At 39.8% G+C, this 12,454-nt stretch overlaps 1 protein-coding gene across 3 annotated transcripts in view; it reads left to right on the top strand.

The window, feature by feature from the left end:
* Nucleotides 1–12,454, top strand: part of Cntnap2 (contactin associated protein 2) — a 2,084,252-nt gene that overhangs the window by 1,906,265 nt on the left and 165,533 nt on the right. The window lies entirely within an intron of this gene.

The following is a 12,454-nucleotide window of genomic DNA, read 5'->3' on the forward strand; positions in this document are numbered from 1 at the left end:
TATAGAAGATAACATAGAATTCACACAGCATCTCTATATCACTACCTACACACCTACAATCATCTCTATATTCCTTGCCAACCTCATACAATGTAAGTTCTGCATAAACAGTTGCCATGCTATACAAAGATATGGAAACAGGAAAATGTCATGCACATGCTCAAGACAAACAATCTTATTTTCAAATATTTCTGACCTAAGTTTGGTGGAACCCAAAGTTATAGATCCACAGATAAGGACAGTTAACTCTCATTCCTTCAGGAAAGGCAATGGCAGTTAAGGTGGAGAAATCTTTTAAAGATACGTACAATAAATATTCCCTCTATAATCTTCATGGCCTCTTGCCTCATTTCTTAGCTATCATTTGAATTTCTTTCAGGCCACTTCTCATCCATCCCATCATTTTTCCTGGCTGCAGTCTAAGGTATCTGAAGTTTGCCATGTTTCCCCACAAAGGATATTTTGGTCTCCCTGACCTATGTTTTTCATGACTCCAGTTCAATATAAATAACAATATTGGGTTTTCTGCTTCCTCTATGGAGGCATCCTTAAAAGTCCTCAAAATTCACTTCTTCTCTCAAAAATCTAAGGTTTCAGAAGACAAAGGGGTGGTTTTATTATTGCCCTCAAGTTTTATTTCAGGTTCATTTACTGCCCCACCCCACCACTGACTTTTATGATGAAAAAAGCACCCGGGGAGACACCATGAATAAAACACAACACGAGGATGTCTCCCTGGGAAGCAAGGCAGAAGATCAAGGAGGAGCGCTGTCACTGCACTGTCTAGGTGGAGCTCCATACAGATACCTGTCAGGACAAAGAGCAGGAGGAGGCTGCTTTGTCGCAAAGCAGAGTGGCAAGTGGTGGAACCTGGGCAGCCGCTCCCACCTCACCGGAGTCTGCCAGCTGCTGGGAAAGTCGGGTCTGCCAAGGAAAAGCAGACGCCCTGTCTCCTTTGAGTGCTGACAGATGTCAGATTCATAACTTGATGAGGAGGATGCATGTGGCCTTAGCAGTAAATGCCAGGGGGCATTTAAAAAAGAGATCCTCCCTAGGAAAATGACAGCATGCTGTTCCAGCCTGTTAGGCTACCTATCAAACATGGCATATGTGGGGTTATCTCACAGTGGCTGGCAGAGTCCTTGAGCCTTGCACAGTACCTGGCACATCTCATGTGTTACAAATTGTTGAGCATATCAAGCCTACTTTTAACCAGGGCCCAAGCTTTATTCAGATAAGATGGGAGAGGGCTGGTGAGACTTGGTTAAAGGGTAAAGCTCTTGCCACCAAATGTGAGTACCTGAGTTCAAACCCCGATTCCACAATGAAAAGCAAGAGTCAACTCCTGAGGGTCGTCCTGTGACCTCCACACACTCACAACAATGTGCACACCTGCACTCACTCACACACACACACCAATAATAATAATTATAATAATATTTGAAAGCCAACAGATAGATGGCTTTATGTTACTTTATGGATAATGTGTTCATTGATGTTTAAGTAAAATTTCTCTTTTTGTATTTTTTTATTTTTGCTTTTTATCTGAATATGGTTTCCCCTTCCCTCTACTGCTCCCAGTTCCTCCCCGCCTCCTCTTGCATTTGGATCCATTCCCTTTCTGTCTTTCATTAGAAAAGAACGAGCTTCTAGGAGATAACAACAAAACATAACAAAATAAAATATAATAAGATAAAATAAAAATCTTCACGTAAAAGTTGGACAAGCCAAGCCAATAGAAAAATAAAAGAGCCACAAGAGAAGGAACAACAATCAGAGGCCCACTCATTTCACATTCAGAAGTCCCATAAAGCAATAAAAGCTATGGTATACATGAGTAGGGCCTGGTGCAGAGCCATGCAGGCCCTGTGCTTGCTGCTCCAGTCTCTGGGAGTTTGTGTGAGCTTTGCTCAGTTGTTTCAGAGGGACTTACTCTCCCAGTGTCCTCAGACCCCTTTGTCTCCCTGACTCTTCTGCCTTCTCTTTTTTGGATTCCCTGAGCTCTGAGGAAAGAGATTTGATGGGCCCCTCCTATTTCGAGCTGTGTACCAAGGACTCTCTATATACAATGCCTATATACAATATACAATTCTCTGTATTTGTTCCCATCTGCTGCAGGAGGAGGCATCTGAAACATGATCCTAATTAGTGTTATCTGACGTGGAGTCAGCTATGAGGGTAAAAACTAAAAGATCAGAGAAGTAAAGGACCAGCCACAGTCACCTCTTACCTCTCAACTCCTCTGACCAAAAAGGGCTGAGATCCTGTTTACACAATGCCTCATCACTTCCTCTTTCTGCCTAGCCACATCACTTCCTGTTTCCTGTCTATATAGACCTCCAGACCTCTATGGTTAAGTAGCGACTAGCTCCACCCTCTGATTTTGCAGGCAAGCTTTATTTGTCAGAACACAAACAAAATATCACAACAGGCATCTCTGATGAAGGCCGAATAAAGCAACAATCTATGAGTATAGCAGAGTATCATTAGGACTTATTTTATTGTTACATATTTTTTTAGAACAGTAGTGTTTGATTTTACCCTAAACCTCTGGGCTAATTAGACTCTGGTTCTTGGTCACCTAAGCACTGTTCAGTATGGGTTCCATCTCATGGAGTGGGTTTTAAGTCAAATTAGACATTGGTTGGTTACTCCCGCAAGGTTTGTGCCACCATTGCCCTATCATACTTTGAAGGCAGGACAGATTGTAGACCAAAGGTTTTGTGGTTGGACTGGTGTTTACTTTTCTCTTTTCGTAGCCTGCAGAGTACTTTTCTATGTCATAGATACTAGAACATGGGGATGAGGTTCTATTTAGGCACTGGCTCAACATTTTCATGTTCAGTGAGCTATGTGGGTGTTGTGTTCATCAATGGGGCTTTACTGTCAGTTTGTGGAGAACAACCTGGTGTTGGGGCAACAGCCTGGGTTGTTTGGGGATTTTCATGGGATCCCTTTGGCCAATTGAACAGAACCCAGTCCGGCACTGGAAGCTTCATTTGATGACAAGAGATGAACATTAAGGGTTCTGTCTCCCATATTATTTGGGGACTTCATTAGAAGACTTCACCTTCATATATGATGGGACGTTTCCACGGCACTAGGATTTCACACCACATCTCAAATACTCCTCTACAGCTCAGAGTCTAAAGCTCTTCTGTTCTAGCTCTTATTCCTTCATTCACATCTTTCCTCTCCCTTCCCACCCAATCTTCCCTTTCTTGCCCTGCCATGCTCCAGCCCACCCATAAAATCTATTCTATTTTCCACTACCCGGGAGATCCATGTGTTCCTCCTAGTTCCTTCCTCTACCTAACCTCTCTGGATCTAATTGTGATTTAGTTATCACTTTATTTAATGGCTAATATCCAAATATAAGTGAATACATATGATATTTATCTTTCTGGGTCTGGGTTACCTCTGAGTGATTTTTTTTAGTTCCATCCATTTGTCTGCAAATTTCATGGTGTCATTTTTTAACAACTGAGTAATACTCCATTGTGTAAATGTACCACATTTTCTTTATCCATTCTTCAATTGAATGGACATCCAGATTTTTTCTAATTTCTAGACATTATGAAAAGAGCACTAATGAACATGGTTTAGCAAGTGAACCTGTGGTAGGATGAGTGTCCTTTGTGTATATACCCAAGAGTGGTATAGCTGGATCTTTAGGTAAATTGATTGCCAATTTTCTGAGAAATTGTCATACTGATTTCCATACTGCTGTATAAATTTGTTCTCCCACCAGCAATGGAGGAGTACTTGCCTTGTTCCATATTTTCACCAGAGTGAACTGTCATTTGTGGTTTTGATTTTAGCCACTCTGAAAGGTATAAGATGAAATCTCAAAGTAATTTTGATTTGCATTTCCTTGATGGCTAAGGATGTTGAACATTCTTTAAGTGCCTTTGGTCATTTGAGTATCCTGTACTGAGAGTTTTCTGTTTAGATCTCTACCCCATTTTTAATTGGCTTATTTGGTTTTTTTTTTTATCTCTAGTTGATTAAGTTCTTTATATATTTTAGATATTAGCCCTCTACTGGATGTGGAACTGGGAAAAATATTTTTCCCATTCTGTAGGCTGCCACTTTGTCTGAATGATAGTGTCCTTTGCCTTATAGAAGCTTTTCAGTTTCCCCGGGTCTCATTTAATAATTGCTGATCTTAGTGTCTGCACTATTGGTGTTCTGATCAGAAAGCCTTCTCCTGGGCCAATATGTTTGAGTCTATTCCCCACTCTCTCTTCTACCAGATTCAGTGTGCCTAGTTTTATGTTGAGATCTTTGGTCCATTTTGAGTTGTGTGTTTGTGCAGGGTGATAAATACGAATCTATTAACATTCTTCTACATGCACCCATCCAGTTTGACCAGCACCTTTTGTTGAAGATGCTCTTTTTGCCAGTCTGTATTCCTGACTTTTTTAATCAAAAACCAACAACACCTTTCACAATAGCCTTAAATAATATAAAATATCTTGGGGTAACTGTAACCAAGCAAGTTAAAGACTTACATAATAAAAACTTCAAGTCTTTGAAGAAAGAGATTGAAGAAGATATCAGAAGATGGAAAGGTGTGAGTTTATGTCTGGGTCTTCTATTTGATTCCATTGCTCAATGTGTCTGTTTTTTATGCCAATACCATGCTGTTTTTATTACCATGGCTTTGCAGTATAACTTGAGTTCTGGAATGGTGAGACCACCCACAGTTCTTTTATTCAGTATTGTTTTAGTTATCCTGGGGTTTGTTTTTTTTTTTTTTTTTTGCTTTCCCATATGAATTTGAGTCTTATTCTTTCACAATCTGTGAAGAATAGTGTTGGAATTTTGATGAGAATTGCATTGTATCTGGAGGTTACTTTTGGTAGGATGGCCATTTTTATTATGTTAATCCTACTGGTCCATGAGCATGGTTGGAAGACTTTTGAAGACTGCTTCTATTTTACTTGGGGTTATAAGTCTGTTTAAATTGCTTACCTGGTCTTTATTTAACTTTAAGTAAGTGGTATCTATCGAGAAAATATCCATTTCTTTTAGATTTTCCAACTTGATAAAGTACATGGTTTAAAGTAGTTCCTTGTAATTCTCTGATTTTCCTCAGTATCTGTTGCTATGTCCCCCTTTTGTTTCTGATTTTGCTAATTTGGGTATTATTTCTCCACCTTTTAGTTCATTCAAATAAGGGTTTATCAATATTACTGATTTTTCTCAAAGAACCAACTCTTCTTTTCATTGATTCTTTGTACTGTTCTCTTTGTTTCTGTTTTAATGATTTCAGCCCTCAGCTTGATTATTTCTTGCTGTCTACTCCTAAGTGTGCTTTTTGCTCTAGGGCAAAAAAGGTGTGCTTGTAGTGGCTAATATGAGATCTCTCTATTTTTTATTTTTATTTTTTATGTAGGCACTTAGTGCTATAAACTTTCTTCTTTGCACCGCTTTAATTGTGTCCTCTAAGTCTGGGTGTCCTTTTTCATTGAATTCTATGAAGTCTTTCAGTTTTTTTTTCTTTATTTCTGTCTTGACCCAGTTTTCATCAAAGAGAGAGTCGTTCAGTTTGTGAGTTTCTAGTCTTTCTGTTGTTTCTGTTACTGTTGATATCCATAGTGGTCTACTAGGATCCAGAGAGTTATTTCAGCTTTCTTGTATCTGTAGAGACTTGCTTTGTCCCGAGTATGTGGTCAGTTTGGAGAAAGTGCCGTGAGGTACAGAGAAAAAGGTATTTTTGTGTGTGTGTTTGGGTAAAACATTCTGTAAATATCTGTTAGATCCATTTGTTTCATGACGTCCATTAGCTCCAGCATTTCTCTGTTTGCTTTTTGTCTAATGTGGCCATGATTAAGGAGGTCCACAAGCACCTGGAATGAAGAATATCAAATGTTTATTTATTTATTTATTTGGGGAAAAACTCACAATAAGGGTAGAGAGCTGCAGTCCTCTGTAAGCCCTGGAAGTGGCAAACTGAGCTCCAACCACCAACCAAGAGAGAGAGAAAGAGCATGCTTCCTGTCTGCACTTATAGTACCTCAGACCACCCCCTAATTGGCTAATATCCAAAAGGCTATTGGCTGAATGAATTCCCACAACACCCTGGATCACCTGTCTATTAATGGGAGTACAAAATTGAAATCTCCCTCTATCAGAGTGTGAGGATCAATGTATGATTTAAGCTCAAGCAATGTTTCTTTTACAAACATGATTGCCCGTGTTGCTCGTGTGTTATAGGGAATAGACAAATATTGTAGACAAATATTTCTTAAATTTGGTTTTATTGTGGAATATTTTAATTTCTCCATTAAGGCAATTGAGATTTGCTGGGTATAGAAGCCTTGCCTTGCCGCTGTGGTCTCTTAGAGTCTGCAGCACATCTTCTGGCTTTCAGAGTATCCATTGACAAGTGAGGAGTAATTCTAATAGGTCTGCCTTTATTTATTACTTGATCTTTTCCCTTGCATCTTTTAATATTTCTTGTTCTATATATTTAGTGTTTTAATTATTATGTTGTGAGGAAGCTTTCTTTTCTGATCCAATTTACTTGGTGTTCTGTATGTTTCTTTTACTTTTATAAGCATCTTCCTTTTGTTAGAAAAATTTTCTTCCTCAGTTTTGTTGAAAATATTTTTCTGGGCCTTTGAACTGGGATTCTTCTCCTTCCACTAATTCTGTTATCTTTAGGTTTGGTCTTTTCATAGTGTTCCAGATTTCCTGGGTGTTTTGTGTTGGGAGTTTTCTAGATTAAACATTTTCTTTGATAAATGTATCCATTTCTTCTATCATATCTCAACACCCAAGATTCTCTCTTCCCTCTCTTGTATTCTGTTGGTGAAATTTGCCTCTGTAGTTCCTTTTTAGATTCCTGAACTTTTTATTCCAGAATTTCCTCAGTGTGGGTTTTCTTCATCAATTCTGTTTCCATTTTCATGTCTTAAACAATTTTATTCATTTTCTTCCACTGTTTGTCTTTTCCTGGGTTTCTTTGGGGGATTTATTCCTTTCCTCTTTGAGGACCTCTACCATATGGTGGTTTTAAGGTTTTTTTCTTTTACTTCAGCTATGTTGGAATATTCAGGGACTGCCTTGGTAGGATAGCTGGGCTCTAGTGGAGACATAGTGTCCTGGCTGTTTGATTTTGCTTTTACACTGGCATTGAGGCATCTGGGATTAGGATGAGTATAGGTCTAGGTGTTGATGTCTGGTTTTGTCTTTGTTGGATGGGTGTTTTGTTCCTTAGTTTCTCTTTCCTCTCTGCATGTCTAGACAGTGTTTTGACTGGGTGTTGCCTGATAGGAAATTTTCTTTGGACTTGGTAGTTGTGATCACTGCAGTTTCCAAGTAAAATATGTTTCTGGAGACTCAGAGTTGATGCAAACAAGGATAGGCTGGGGGTCTTAAAAGGGTTCGTCAAGCTAGGAGAGCAGAGTGCTGAACCAGGTTCTGCCTATTTCATCCACTTGAAATAGGAAGAGAGGCTACCCCAGAGGCTCTGCTATTGTTCTGGGTATGAGACTGGGGGATTCAATCTGGAGGAACAGAGGAAGAGATGAAGATCTGTAGTCAACCTATCTGTGTAAGCTATTAATTTGCATTGACTTTTATATGAAATTTTATTTAATATTCCAGCTGTTTGACCCTTCTTCAGTGTTCAACACAAGTATTATTTATCGGTGTAACTTTTAGATAGATTGACAGAAGACCTTGGTTCCTGACATATTGATGTGTATTATTACATTGTCCTTGGTCCGCATTTAGGTCAGGTATCAAGAATGCAAGTCTTGTGTGTTAATGTGCTTCCATCTATTATTGTGGCTGTTATTGCTGCTGTTAAGAATAGAGTCAGGCATGGTAGTCCAGGAATCTCATCACTCAAGAGAGACAAAAGGAGTGATATGAGTTCAAGGTCAGGACAGCTTTTGTAGCAATATCTGATCTCAAAAATCAAAACAAATATTAAAAGTACATAAAATAGTGATTGATCAAACAGTTGAAAATGTTGGATGTTGAAAACCAAATGTTAAGAAGTCTCCTCCAATATGGGCACTCAAAGTCCTAGTTGAGTATATAGTATATAGCCTGAAATAATATAGGCATTTTAAAAATCTAGTCCGAATGTTTCATTTCATTGGTTTTTCCTCAGTAAATTATATACATCTCAAAAAGTTTTATTTCTGACACTGACAAACTAACCACATGATATGCATAAAAAGTGAAAAATCATTTAATATGTAGAAAGAATTGTAAATGCATTTGAAGTGTGAGAAAATAGTTAAATATCATGTCTAAATCAACTTGGGTCATTGAAATAGAAAATTTTAAAACATATTTATAGTTTAATTCTTGGCTCTCTGGAGTCTGATGTCAGATTCCAGTATAAATGTGCCTGTATAAATCTGAAACAAATGACCAACAAGCGTCCCGCTGCTCCAGTGAGAAGCTAAGCATGGCAGCATAGTAGGGATTGGTTTACTATGAGAGATGGGCTTGGGGAAATGTGTGGGTGGGAAGAGCTGCAGGAGAGGATAGAGTATTATGCCCTGGGTGTCAGCTGATTTAAAGGCTCAAGATGGCTCTCCCTATCACCATAGAACCCGTATGTCCAACATGATGTTGTGATGTTTGGGATTGTGTTTTCTTAAGAGAAGAAAGATCTAGGTGTGGAGACAAGAGTGTTGAAATAAAATACAAACACAATAAAGCTGTTTCGCTCCCGCATTGCTGGTAGGAATGCAAACTGCTTCAGCCACTTTGGATATCAGTGTGGCAATTTCTCAAAAAATTAGGAAACAACCTTCCTCAAGACCCAGAAATACCACTTTTGAATATATATCCAAAGGATACTCAATCATACCACAAGGACATGTGCTCAACTATGTTTATGGGGCCTATATTTGTCATAGCCAGAACCTGGAAACATCCCAAAAGCCCCTTGACCAAAGAATGGATAAGGAAAATGTGGTACATTTACACAATAGAGTACTACACAGCAGAAAAAAATGACATCTTGAAATTGGTAAATGGATGGAGAAAGAAAACATTGTATTGAGTGAGGTACCCAGACCCAGAAAGACAATTAGCATATATACTCACTCATAAGTGGTTTTAAGACATAAAACAAAGAAAACCAGACTACAAATCATAATCTCAGAGAACCTAGACAACGAGGACCCTAAGGGAGACATACAAGGATCTAATCTACATGGGAAGTAGAAAAAGACAAGATCTCCTGAGTAAATTGGGAACATGAGGACTGTGGTAGAGGATAGAAGGGGAGGGACAGGAAGGAAGGGAAGCAGAGAAAAATGTATAGCTCAATAAAATCAACAAAAAAAGAAGCTGTTCCACTACATAAATATTAGAATATCGAGTATCTGACCCAGTCAGACACTTCCATTAAATAGTTCCTAAAATTTGATTTTACAACTTTTAAAATTAAAAACTTCCCACCATTTTCACACTCCTCACTCTGACTCTCATGACCTCACTTCCCTCACACCCTCTTTTCCTTTAGAATTGGTAGTTACCTATTGAAAATGCATAAATGCATGCCTACAATGTGCCAAGTCTGCTCAGTATTGCTTGCATGTGTGTGTTTTCGGGTCTGAACACTAGGTTTTGGATAACCATGTAGGGGCTCATCTCTGGGAAAGACTAATTCTCTCTTTCTCAGCAGGGCTTAGTTGCCTGTAGCTCTTTGTCTTGGGATGAGTCCCCATGAGGTTTCCTCATGCACACTCTCATGTTCCATGGAATTGTCCTTGTTTAGGTCTCATTTAGGCAGCCACATTGTTGTGGTTTCATGGGTGCAACTTCCATGTCATTTCTAAGAGACATAAGCCCTTGTGGCTATTCGGACTAATATGGAAAATGCAGTCAGGAATTACAATGGCTTATTAAGGTGGCAGCAGCAGGTTCTGCCATAAAATCCATGACTGCAGTAGCCATGGGTAATTGGCTAGGATTCCAGTAACAGGCAGTATTTCCCTTCTGTTGAGCGAGTCTTAATTTAAGTCCAATTACATAGACGAGTTGTTGCCAAATATGAGTGCCACTCTCAAACACTTTGGGACACCCTACCAGTTTGTCATTTTGTGGTTAATAGGTATCACGATTGATTGCTCTCCTTCCTTGGCAGCTGCCAAGATGATGAACGCTTGTCCTCAGGGAAGAGGTTTTAGTGTCACATCCAGTCTGAAATCTCTGAGTCCCATTGTCCCAAGTGCTTGGTGTCTTCATCAGTAGAACCTTGACTTCAATCTGTGGGAAGTGACCAGGAGTAGCAGCATTAGTCTAATTGGGTTTCTCTCACTTAGGTTTAATCTAGGCTCTTTTTATTTCAGGGTTCAGTCAGGTATAGTTTCGTGCTAGCTTTAGGCCCATGGTCAAAAATTCCAATAATTTTTGGTAGGACTGCTACGTGCACACACCAAGGCTCACTGGTAAAGTTCTCTCCATTTTTGAATCACCAAAATCACTCCATCAATAGACAAATGAACAAGGAATGCAATAAAATCTTGCTTAAGATAATCCCATTGTCATTAGGATAGGTGACCCCTTCCCAGGGAAGTCTGTTCTGTGTGTCACTCACTGGTGTTTTTAAACTGCAAATATCCATCCTCTATGCTGGACCAAGTGCATTGCATTCCGAGTCTGCGAGCTCGTGTCCAGGAGTGGGGGCAGCTAGGTAGCTGCAGCTCCTTGTCACCTGAAAGTCTATGGAAGAGCCAGTGAAACACGTAATTGTAGTAGTAGGTGCGGCGGGGCTGTGTTCGCAGCACCCCGGCCACCTGCTAGCTTATGCCCGAAATAACAACACACAAACTGTATTCATTTAAACACTGCTTGGCCCATTTCTATCTAGCCTCTTCTAGGCTAATTCTCACATATTAATTTAGCCCATTTCTAATTATCTGCATAGCACCGCTAGGTGCGCTTACCGAGGAGATTCTAGCCTACGTCCATCCTGGGTCAGAGCTTCATCGTGCATCTTCCTGGGAGCAGGGAGCATGGTGTCTCTCTGAGGCGTCTGCCCCCTAGAGGAGAGCTGTCGAGTCTGAGCTCACTTCCTCTTCCTCCCAGCATTCTGTTCTGTTTTCTCCACCCACCTATGTTCTAACCTATGAGGGCCAGCCAAGCAGTTTCTTTATTTTTTTAACCAATGACCTTCCTCCATCACGTAATCATTGGCCTATCTTTTTATACTGTCTGTTGGGCTCTAGCATCTCAGAAGGAAAAGGATGTGTGTATGGGGAGCAGAGTGATTCGGACCTAGATGGGAAGGAGGAGTCCTGTGACCATGGATGTCCAACTGTAAGGAAGGGTCACTGGTTCACAAGACCATGAAAGCCACAGAATATTTTCCATGGAAACCCTGTGAAGGCCCCCAAGGCACTGGGATGGTTGTACACTGGCAAAGATAAAAAAAAATAACAAAACAGAAGGCAGAGATGATGTAGCTGGATAGTGAACATGTTAACAAATCTGGCATCTAAACATCCCAAGATCTTCAAAGGCAAGTCTACAGATGCAATATATCAGCCTCTAAGCACTTTAACTGAAAGAGCACAGCACATTATACTGATCCTTTGACATGAATCTGTACCTGGCTGTGTTTAGGCTCCATGCATGGAATGTCACTGGTCCATTCATCTTCATGTGGAGTCGCCTAGAAACACTTTCCAGATGCCTGGTGTCCTGTGATCCACACTGACCCTTCTGTCCCTCCCCTACCTCCCAGTCTTTCATCAGCAACTCTCTAAAAATTGATGCTAATCTTATTTTGGCACTGGAAGGGGTAGGTAAATGCCCTTCCAATTTATAAATTTTATCCTCATGATTCTGTGACTAGGTTAGGGCTCCTGGCTACTTTGCTGCCTTCCTTCACTTTTCTTGGGGAGACACCAACTAAAGGCTAAGATAAAAATTATGGATAGAGGTGGGCTGATCTCTGGATGAGGTCTGAGTATACAGGTATATGCCATAAACATGGAGACAGTAACCATCACAGCCTGTTCTTAGAAGTTCAAAGGTTGGGAACAATCAGTCAGAAATAGAAGTAAACTAAGCAAACTAAGCATTTCGGGATAAACCATGGTAGTAGATGAATGTCATATTTACTGAAAACTATACACAATACTAGAGCATAAGAAATACAATAAAGAATATAAGATTACACGGCTTCAGAACTGTACTGTGCACACAAGATAAAGACAGAGATTTATAGTAGAAATCAGAGTATAATTCTGGCTTCTTCTAGGTAGGCATGGTGAGACCTTAAGGAAGCAAAAGCAATTGTGTCTAGACAGTTGCCACCAGAAAGGAGATTTCAAGGTTTTCCACTACACATCTGCATTAAAATTATGTCTGTATTTCTGAGTCATCACATTCTTAAGTTACTTGCTGTTTCTAATAAGGTCAGGTTGTGGACCAAGGTCAAGAGAGTCAGGATATGAGGGTTTGGACC

This window comes from Microtus pennsylvanicus, chromosome 19 (assembly GCF_037038515.1).
Source record: "Microtus pennsylvanicus isolate mMicPen1 chromosome 19, mMicPen1.hap1, whole genome shotgun sequence".
NCBI lineage: Eukaryota > Metazoa > Chordata > Mammalia > Rodentia > Cricetidae > Microtus > Microtus pennsylvanicus.